We start from the raw sequence: 7276 nt of genomic DNA on the forward strand, positions 1-7276 counted from the left end.
GGCATGAACATCTCAAAGAGCAATCTCTGTGCTCCTGATTATCACTCAGTAATCCATGTCTCTCTGTGACAGGTTTCTTAGGGTCCAAAGTTCATATATTGCTATTTATTTGGTCCTTGTCTGGTCCATTGTCAAAAAGTAATAGGCTACAGTTCTGATTCTGACTAGTGATCTTTCATACAATAAAAATAACAAATATTTTGTTCATATAGTTTGAAATGGCAAAGTTCTATTTTCCTTTTTACTTTTACTTTTGTCAGTAAATGTCATGTCTGGGACACTTTAAATACAAACTAGCCTACATGTCAGTGGATCAGTGGATCCAGACATCTACAATGTCTAATTGTACTCGGAAACCCCAAATCCCTTTAATTTCCTTTTATTTTCTTTGAATTATTATCCTATAACAATCATTCTTGTCATTCAGAGATGATTTCAGAAATATGTGACTTAGAAAATCTCATAATGCTGATGTCGCTCTTGTCGTCTCTGTGGAATGTGTGACAGACAGCTAGAGAAGCTGAGAACATGCATCGAGTTTGGGATCTATTCAAGTCCTGACAATCATCCTGACATATTTCCAGATATATCATCTCAGCTATGAGTCACTGCTAAACAGACTCTGTTTCATTAGCATTCACCATCACAATCTCTAATCCATTATTTCGCAATGCTTAAGTCAGGTAAACATCCACAGATGTTTCGTATTACACAGCTAAGACACTATTATGTGAGGATTATCCTTTTATCCATAGGACATATTGCTTGTCTTACCAACGAAAAAAGTGACAGTTGTGGAATTGTAAACCATTTTGTACTGTATTACTACACAAATACAAGTTTTCCGATATTTCTTCATGAGATAAAAATCCCTTGCTTTACTTTTAAACCATACAAAGAAAAAAGAAATAACCATGGTCAAATGCACATTTTATATTAAAATGACAGATTTATGATGTTGGTTATAAACATTAAGATGCTCATAACTCATTGCCAGCCTTGAGCAAATATAGCTACAAGGCTTTAATTACATTTGCAAATGCTTATGCTGAATGATGGCAGCAGTGCAGAAAAAAGCTTTCCCTTCTTGCATTTTGTTTGATGGGATTTCATGTTCTAGAGTATGGACTACAAAATTACTCCATATGTGAGTGAGTTTCTTTGTCAGCATGCCTAAACACACACCTTTGCATCCACAAATGTCGAACCAAGCTTTGTTAAATGGGACACTCTAGCCTACAGATGACTGCTTTTGTCGCTCAACAACTGTAACAGTTGCTGTTGAGAAGCAGCAATAATGTTTGAACTGTCTGAAAACAGAACAGGGTACACTACACTACCTGTCTAAATATGTTCATCTTGGTAACATACACTATAAAAAGTATAATATATATATATATATATATAACTGCATCTTAGTATGATAGAAGTCAACATTTAAAGTGTTTTTTTTAACATTTGTATTGTTATATCTGTGTAATGTTGCATTTTCTCTCAAAAAATTCTGTCGTCGCCTGCGCAGTGCGCACAATGAGAATATCAGAAAATATTGCATCCAGTCAGAATCAAGTGCTTCAGAGAACCACATTATAAATGCTTTAATTCAACAAAACCATAATGTATCACATTCTGATCAATAGCATGCCATATGATGTGAGTTTCTGTTTATTTAAATATTTGTGCCTGAGAGTGTCATGAAATTCAGCCAGTGATATTCTAACACGGTAATCAAGTCTCTTTGCTTTTGTATCTGGCTTGATTTACTCATAAGTGCATTATAGGAAAAGATCCTATGATTATCTCTGTGTGCTTCCAACCTCTCTACTGATCTGCACTGATCAGCTAGTTCAGATGTGTGGTATGAAGTTGCGTTTAACTGCGTGCAGGGCCTCTGTCTTAATTTCCACACTAATGGACCATGGCTGATTACATGGTCACATTCACAGGTTATTTATTAATTTGTCTGAAAGGTCTGATTTCTTTTTGCTCTACAGCTAACTAAACTATGGGATAAAATTCCAATACGAAGAAACATTTCCTTGAAGAAACAGGAAGCAGGGTTATTATCATTAAGTTAAAACTAACAAAAAAAAAACATTAAAAAAACATTTTTATTACTTGAAATAAAATAAATATTAGCTGCAATGAATAAAAAAAAACTTTAGTTTATTTTATTGCAGCTAGCCTAGGCAACATTTCTCATTTTTCTTTAGTTTTAGCTGAAGTATTAAAATAATTAACAATAAAAATAAAAAAAAACATCGACATCTGACGAACATAAAAGAAGCTATTTTAAAGAATGTGGGTAACCAAACAGTTGCATGTTCCCCATTGATTTCCACAGTATGGAAAAAAAAAATACTATTGAAGTCAATGGCTACCAACAACTGTTTGGTTAAGCACATTCTTCAAAATAGCTTCTTTTATGTTCGACAGAAGAAAGAAACTCATAAATATTTGGAACAACTAGAGGGTGGATAAATCATTACAGAAACTTCATTTTGGGGTGAACTTTTTATATTAAAGGGGTGAATCCCATTAATGTGTGCTTTTTAGTTTGTTGATCCATTGATGGAGACCTAGAACTGAGTCAGTTATTGATAGTTCACTGACACAGAAAAGGACTTCAAACAAATCTGATGTCCAATATTAAGGTTAGCCTAATACTTCATATTATTGCTTCAAATGCAAAAATGAGACCATTTGAAATGTATAGCTTGAAGGTCACCTGGAGCAGCAAACGAATTACTTGCTCCACTGATGGCCAGAAATTTCAATTAACATGCAGTTCCACTGATTTCTTTTAAACTAATCTCTTTGTGTCATAGTAAATACCGACCAAAGAAGATTTCACTAATGGCTTTCTGCATAATGCATAGATAAGCGCATGTGAAATTTGAAAGCATACAGTACTTATCTTCTCTTGATTAGAAAAAGTGAAAAGCTGAGGTAAAATGGTCTTATCCACAGCATTATTGATTGTATAACTCCTGTATAAGCAGAATACGAAATGTATTGTCAAATATGTTTACACACACAAGGAATTTGTGGTGACAGAAGTTGTTCCCAGTGTGAAGAACAACAAAAACAACAGGACAGAGATAGTCCTGTTATCTCGTTTGCATGATTAGCGTATTGTTATAATATATGTTTGTGTGTATATACTGTATACTGTGTGTGTGTGTGTGTGTGTGTGTGTGTGTGTGTGTAGCACAGCAACCCACAAATCTCTATGGTGCATATAGGTGATATCAGGGTGGAGTATAAGAAATGTAATTTAGTTTTAATAAAACATAGTTCATAAGATTGATATTCATATAATATAACAGTAAAATGTGACAAAGAGAGAATGGCCTTGTGATAAGTACTATAAAGAAACCACATTAAGAATATTGTTTGATCCCAACTTGTGTTGAAAATGACCTTTTGAAAGCTTTTTATATTGTATATGTGAAATGTGTCCTTCCTCCCTTGTAAGGAGATAAAAAAAGAGTGCACTTTATCTGCTTTATTATTATAAAGTGTGGAAATGATAAAGGCTTATAATAGAGCCAAGAACTCTGAAGATCCCATGGCCCAGATTCAGTTGTAATTAAATAGCTGTAGATGTGAGTATTAGAGCATGAGGCTGAGACATTTCTTTCCTTATCTGCAGTTCAAAGTGATGTTCAAGTTGGGATCACATCCTATTACCCCGAACACAGAGTGACAGAGCACTTTTCTCCTCTGGCATCTCTTTTTCTGACGTGTTCCTAACCTATCGCTGAGTTCCTGAGAGAAAATAATTAAAGATGCACTGCAGGCATCCCTAGTAACTATGTCTATAGTTGTCTATGTCTATGTCTATATATGTTTAAACATCTCAGGCTGTATTAATTGAAAATGCCAAAGATGTACTAAAACTGTAAACTGGCAACACATCACAAAACCTCCCGATCTCCTGAAATTCTGATCTCATTACGTTTTTGAATAAATAACATTGTAACCATACAGTCATTCTGCACAGCTTACAGGTCTGGCGTCCTGCACTATCCACTGTATACAAGCATATTTTCATAACTTTGTTCATTCATTTGCACAGCTGCGTTCCACTTCAGTGAACATAATCTCTGTTTACACTCTGTGTTGTTTTACTTTCATTAATATACAAGTTTAAAACTGTCCCAGATATATTTTGTGCACAGACCCACATTAATAAAGCAGTCTGGGAGCTCTAATAGATAAATATCAGCAAAATATCAGCTATTGCCCAGAAGCTGTTTATTATCAACTCATCAAACATGCTTTATCTGTTTCTAGAAATCATTCCAAACATTTCTACGCTTAGATCATAATCTAGCATGTGCAAGAAGAAATATAAAGATGTTTCTTGTACAGTAGATGAACCCTATCATAAGTTCTTCTTTTCTCGCAGAAGGTGAAATCACCACCATTTTCAGCAGAACTGGTGCATAAATTCTTGATGACTTGAGAAGAAAAATATAGCAAGTGAAGAGAGATATTCAAGCAGTGATAAAAGACCCACACAGCAGGCCAAGAACATTCTTCTAATGGAAAAGTAATGCTTTTATGACGGCCATGAAAGAGCTCTGACCTCCCAATGTCTTTCTAGGAAACTACAAACTCAACAAAGCAATATTCATATCACGCTTCTACATGCAACATTTCCCTTTACAGCTAAAACAACTTTGCTATAATGTGTTTTCAAATGTAAGCGTATAAACCACTCTGACCTTCTTAAGTCCTCACAAAAAGCAGAGAAGCCACCGGGTCGAGATTTGAAAGAAAAGTCTTTTAATTAACAGCGGATAAATTGGCATCAGTGTTAATCAATCTGATTGAGGTAAACACGACATGGACTAATTAGATTTTTAAGACCGAGAAAGACAGGTCTGTATTGCTTCAAGTCACACAAGCCACCAGTGCAGCATAAACCAAGTGATAAATGGTGAAGATAATTATTCATCAAATTAAAATATATCACAAGTGAACCCATTAATAACATCATGCCTGAGGATGCACGAGAAAATGGCAAACATCGCAAAATTCATCAGCTAAAAGCGTTCTTATATCCATAGCAGGTGAAACTTTAATTTTTTTTTTCTTTTTTTTTTTTTTGCATCTAATAAAAGCAATTCCCACAGTATTTCTGGCTTGGTGTCTACAGTTCTTCTCGCTTTTGTCCTTCTTCATCCATTCCCAACAGGTCTCTTTCATTTCATTATTCTAACTAACTGCAGATTCTCAGAGTTTAACAGGTAAATCATTGTTTGCTGAACAGGGAAAATGCTTTTGTAAATATTGCCCTGTCTGGTCAAACATTTCTATATAATGAGCAAGTGCTTATAATCCCAAAGGCAACATTGTGAGGCTGTAACTTACGGTGGCCGAGAGAGCTCAACGAGCTGCAAATTCAGAAAACACATGCAAATAGAAAAAGCACCAGCAAATTAAGAAAACATCTTCATCAGTTTGACAGCACATGTGCTACAAATACTCGCAACACAAATATAAAAATACGCTGCAAATGCTCACAACACAACCAAATAAAGAAATGTGCTGCAAAAACAGAAACGTGCAGCAAATGCTCACAACACAACCAAATAAAGAAATGGCGCTTTCCTGTTTTTGAAACGCGCTTCAAAAACAGGAAAGCGCCACAAATGCTCACAACACAACCAAATAAAGAAACGCGCCGCAAATGCTCACAACACAATCAAATGAAGAAACGCGCCGCAAATGCTCACAACACAATCAAATGAAGAAACGCGCCGCAAATGCTCACAACACAATCAAATGAAGAAACGCGCCGCAAATGCTCACAACACAATCAAATGAAGAAACGCGCCGCAAATGCTCACAACACAATCAAATGAAGAAACGCGCCGCAAATGCTCACAACACAATCAAATGAAGAAACGCGCCGCAAATGCTCACAACACAATCAAATGAAGAAACGCGCCGCAAATGCTCACAACACAATCAAATGAAGAAACGCGCCGCAAATGCTCACAACACAATCAAATGAAGAAACGCGCCGCAAATGCTCACAACACAATCAAATGAAGAAACGCGCCGCAAATGCTCACAACACAATCAAATGAAGAAACGCGCCGCAAATGCTCACAACACAATCAAATGAAGAAACGCGCCGCAAATGCTCACAACACAATCAAATGAAGAAACGCGCCGCAAATGCTCACAACACAATCAAATGAAGAAACGCGCCGCAAATGCTCACAACACAATCAAATGAAGAAACGCGCCGCAAATGCTCACAACACAATCAAATGAAGAAACGCGCCGCAAATGCTCACAACACAATCAAATGAAGAAACGCGCCGCAAATGCTCACAACACAATCAAATGAAGAAACGCGCCGCAAATGCTCACAACACAATCAAATGAAGAAACGCGCCGCAAATGCTCACAACACAATCAAATGAAGAAACGCGCCGCAAATGCTCACAACACAATCAAATGAAGAAACGCGCCGCAAATGCTCACAACACAATCAAATGAAGAAACGCGCCGCAAATGCTCACAACACAATCAAATGAAGAAACGCGCCGCAAATGCTCACAACACAATCAAATGAAGAAACGCGCCGCAAATGCTCACAACACAATCAAATGAAGAAACGCGCCGCAAATGCTCACAACACAATCAAATGAAGAAACGCGCCGCAAATGCTCACAACACAATCAAATGAAGAAACGCGCCGCAAATGCTCACAACACAATCAAATGAAGAAACGCGCCGCAAATGCTCACAACACAATCAAATGAAGAAACGCGCCGCAAATGCTCACAACACAATCAAATGAAGAAACGCGCCGCAAATGCTCACAACACAATCAAATGAAGAAACGCGCCGCAAATGCTCACAACACAATCAAATGAAGAAACGCGCCGCAAATGCTCACAACACAATCAAATGAAGAAACGCGCCGCAAATGCTCACAACACAATCAAATGAAGAAACGCGCCGCAAATGCTCACAACACAATCAAATGAAGAAACGCGCCGCAAATGCTCACAACACAATCAAATGAAGAAACGCGCCGCAAATGCTCACAACACAATCAAATGAAGAAACGCGCCGCAAATGCTCACAACACAACCAAATAAAGAAACGCGCTGCAAAAACAGAAAAGTGCCGCAAATACTCACAACACAACCAAATAAAGAAACGCGCTGCAAAAACAGAAAAGCGCCGCAAATGCTCACAACACAACCAAATAAAGAAACGCGCTGCAAAAACAGAAAAGCGACGC

The sequence above is a fragment of the Sinocyclocheilus anshuiensis genome, unplaced genomic scaffold (assembly GCF_001515605.1).
Source record: "Sinocyclocheilus anshuiensis isolate Anshui unplaced genomic scaffold, SAMN03320099.WGS_v1.1 scaffold2109, whole genome shotgun sequence".
Taxonomy (NCBI): Eukaryota; Metazoa; Chordata; class Actinopteri; order Cypriniformes; family Cyprinidae; genus Sinocyclocheilus; species Sinocyclocheilus anshuiensis.